Consider the following 4,403-nt stretch of genomic DNA (forward strand, 5'->3'; position numbering starts at 1 on the left):
TGCAGTGAAATAAACAAAATCTTTCCTAAAACTTAATCTTAAATGCATATTGTGATTTTTTTTAAGATAAATTTTGCAGTTCTTGACACTGTATTCGGAAGATTTTCTGCATGTCTTCTTCTGTAACTTTCACTCCTCTGTCCAGTGAACCACAACCCTCTCACTCTTGACAATAAAGGTGTATTTTGCCTCTTTTCTATGTGTGCGCAGAGGATGCTTTCCAGCATCTCCAGCCATTAAAAAAAAAAACTGTCTGGGCTGCAACCCAACACTTGCAAACAGGGCCAGTTGGGTAGCTCACTCTGCCAGATCCTCACGCCGGATCTCTCCATAACGACCTCCCCTCCCTCCTCCATCTTTGGTATTGGGGTCACGTTTCCCTTCATTGACAGGAAAGACTTCTTTAGAGGGCGGATTAAAAGGCCTCCAAAGTGATTCTGATAGGAGGTGTCTGGCAGCCGATGTTGCTGGCTGATATGTCACAGCACTCAGGAGTGGAGAGGAGACGTGGGGGGAGACAGAACAGGAAACTGCTGATTGGCTTTGACCGGGTGCACAGGTGTGTGCGTGCGTGTAGCCTTCTGTGCGCACGTGTGTTGCAAAAGGGCATTTTGCGCTGACCGAAGATGAAAGGATAACTGTCGTTAGTCTTCTCCTGTGATGGCTGATTAGAGTGATGCAATTGTCTGCAAGAAAGGGCCACAACAACATATGATCAAACCTGCATCGATATACAGATGTGAAGATCAGAGGACACGAGCACACACGCACAGGCATAGCAACTGTCCGCATCTCAAATCATGAAACATATCCTTTGACGTCATCCAATTTTGGAAAAGAACACTCCACCTTACTGTCAATTGCCAGATCACCAGCTGGCTCATCTCAAGTATTCTTCGTTAGATCTGAGAGAGTAATGAGGGTGTGTGTGTGTCTTTGTGTGTGCACATTGCGGTGGTTGGGGTGGTACTCTAATGGCAGATGAGTGACCCAGTCAGAAAAGGTCAGCAACACTACAGGGCTGATGTGGCGAGGCACCCTCCACTCACTGACTAATTAAATGTCAGTGCTTCAGACTGGATAGAGAAGAGAAGCTGGAGGGGGGAGGAGGATGGGGGCAGAGTGGGGTTTGGGAGGAAAACACAGGAGAGAGTGGCAGATAGGTAGACAGGGAACGGACCTTGTTGTAAATGTCACATGTTACATAAGGCTGGGCTCTTTGGCAGTGGAGAGTTTAGGACTTAAAAAAGAAAAAGAGAAACACTTTTGGACAGATGGTTTCTGAATGTTGGAGATTTTTCGAGCGGCGTGCTGCAAAATGACTAGTTTTATTTTTATCTCTGTCACCATGTTAGCTCTGTGTACTCATTATATACAGACTTTATCTAAAAGATGGCTGCAACTTCTGGCTCAGGAAAGTGAGCTTCTTTCCTCCTATGTTCTTTGTAATGGCAGGGGATTGTTGTAGAGTGGTATAGAAGTCTGTGATAATTCTTATCTTAGAAGATCATTTGGTCTGAATTGTAAGTTTTCAGTATTATTCATTGTAACATGATGTTCCTTTTGTAAATGACGGTTAATACTGGAGTCAAAAAAGACAAAACAGACTCTGATTTTAGGGTTGATGTCTGAGTTAGATCCATCGCTTTTCATGTCCAACTTTAGATCACCGAGATGACGATGGTGAAAATGCTGAGTTTGAGGTGTCATAACAGAGCATCTTTAAAATAATGAGAGACATTATGACCATCTGCCTAATATTGCATTTTGCTGCCAAAACAGCACTGACCCATGGAGGCATGGACTCCTACAGACCCCTGAAGGTGTGCTGTGGTATATGGACCAAGATGTTAACAGCAGATCTGTCACAGCCGGGATGGCCGGTGTGTTTATGAAACGCTCCCAAAAGTAGACATGGGAGAAATGAACTTACTGTTTAAAGAAAAGGCGAGCTTTTATTAAAGCTGATAACATGAATCCAAACACAAGACAAAACGAACAGTGGTGAAAACTAAAACCTAAACTGGAAAAATACTAGATGATAATAAATATGACCAAGAGAGACATGAACACGATTCTGAGCAGAAGCTACGAGACAAAACCTGAACATGTCCTGAACAGAATCATGAAACACTTGAAACCTGACTTGACAGACAACCTGACACTGAACAAAGGAAGACTTAAATACACAGAGGGGTAATGAGGTAATGGAAACACCTGGTGAGACACAGCTAACCCAAATGAACAAGACGCCACAGGGGAAGCAAAACCAAATGCACTGAACATGGAAACTCAATACTTGCAAATAAAACAGGAAATATGGAGAGACATGAACTGGGACACACAAGCTTGACAAAGAGAGAGGGAGCGAGAGAGGGGGAGACAGAGGAGAGAAACACAAGGAAAACAAGGATAGACAAGGAGATAACACAACTAGACTAAATTTGAACTAAACCCTAACTAAGAATAACACCACAAGAACTGAACATATTTCAATATAATCTGAGAAACCAAAATTACAAATAAAAAATAAAAGCTGGGTCACAGACCCAGCCCCCTGACAAGATCCTTTAAGTTGTGAGGTGTCGGCTCTATGGATAGACTTGCTTGGCCAGCACATCACACAGATCCTCCATTAACTAGATCGAGATTTGGAGGCCGAGTCAACACTTCAAACTCTTTGTTGTGCTCACAAAAGCATTCCTGAACCATTTTTCTCTGTGGCAGGACGCATTATCCTGCTGAAAGAGACCACAATCATCAGGGAGTACCGTTTCCATGAACGGTGTAAAGGGTCTGCAGCAATGCTTAGGCAGGTGGTATGTGCCAAAGTAACATCCACATGAGTTCTGTTGGGAAACCTAGGGTCCTGTATCCAACTCAAGAAGGCAATGCCCAAACACGGTCTTCTTCCAATAATGCATCCTTGTGCCAGGTGTTCCTCAGGTAAGCAACGCGGACACTCCACCGTCTACGTTACTTAGCACGTCAGCATGGACACCCTGACTGATCTATGGCTGTTGTCAAACTTGCTCAAATCCATTTGCTTGCCAAATCAGGTTAGCACATTTCAACACAGCAGTTTTTTAACAAACTGGACTCGTGCTGCACGAGTAAAATCATCAAAAAACAATACACTTGATTGAAGGAAAGAAAAAAGGATAAAAATAATAATTTTATAGATAAAATTAGAGTAAAAAATGTAATATAAATAGTGATCAAAACAATATTAATGAAAGAGATGCAATATGGAGAATGACTCAGTTAGCTAAAGCTATTCTGAAGATGACAAAGCTAATGAAAAGCAGCATGTTTTAAGTTTAAGGGATTTGAAGACTGTTAGTCTGCACAATCCAGCCTGTACTAGAAGGTTCTGATCAGCAGACCTAAGTGAGTGTATGAGGCATGGGAACATAAACGATCTGCTTGATAACGTAGAGCGAGCCCATGTAAGTATTTATAGCTGAGCAACAATATTTTAAAATTGATGCTATAGTTCACAGGAGGTCAGTACAACAATTTACTACTGGGTGAAATATAATTAAGTATTATCAGGAATTAATAAACATTATCAATAAAAACCTTAGTGGGTCTTAAAATTACATCAATACAACCTTATTTAACAAAAATGAAACTAAAGTGCAGAAGCAGGGTGTGAAAACCAACCTTACTGCTTCCATAGGAATTAAGTGGCTGATGCACTTGATTAAGCACTTGATTAAGTGCATTTGTTTAGCAGCTTTGATCTGATCAAAGTTTGTTACTCTCAAGTCTTAAATGGTGGTGCAGTAGTTGTACTATCACACCACAGCACAAATGTTTAGTACCAGGTCTCACCTGTTTGGCTGGAACACTCTGTGTGGAGTTTCCCAGCTTCTTCTCACAGTCTGGCTAATGGTTATTTGAAATTGTTTGCAGGTGTGCACATGAAAAGCTGCTTGTTTGTCTGTTTCTATGTGGCAGCCGTGATGCTCTGATGGATTTTTGGGTTGTCCATGTCATGGCTCTGGATCTTGAACCCAGGACATTAAATTTTGGTGGTATTTCAGTCTGCACACAAAAGTATCTTTTGGCAAAACAGTGAACCCTGAGTTTCTCTCAGCGTGTTCACTGGCATGTTAATGCTGGAAAGAAAGCACTTAGACAAAGAAACGAGTGGTTGTGTGAATGAGGCTTGTAGTGTAAAGTGTTGTGGGTGCTCAAGCAGAGTGTAAGAAGTGGTATAGTAGAACCTGTCCATAAGTCTGTTTGAGTTATGACTTTCTCTAGTCTACCCTCGTGTGTCAAGTTCTTCTATGTCTGGTGTTCTAGTTAAAAATGTCCTCTTTTATTCTGGTAATCTTGTATTTTATGTCTCACTTTACTTCCTCCTTTGTCATCTCGATTGGTTTTAGCTCTCCCTT

The sequence above is a fragment of the Aulonocara sp. 'chitande type north' Nkhata Bay genome, linkage group LG22 (genome assembly GCF_057382095.1).
Source record: "Aulonocara sp. 'chitande type north' Nkhata Bay isolate Kocher_YH1m ecotype deep benthic linkage group LG22, A_spYH_male_GT1.1, whole genome shotgun sequence".
Lineage (NCBI taxonomy): Eukaryota > Metazoa > Chordata > Actinopteri > Cichliformes > Cichlidae > Aulonocara > Aulonocara sp. 'chitande type north' Nkhata Bay.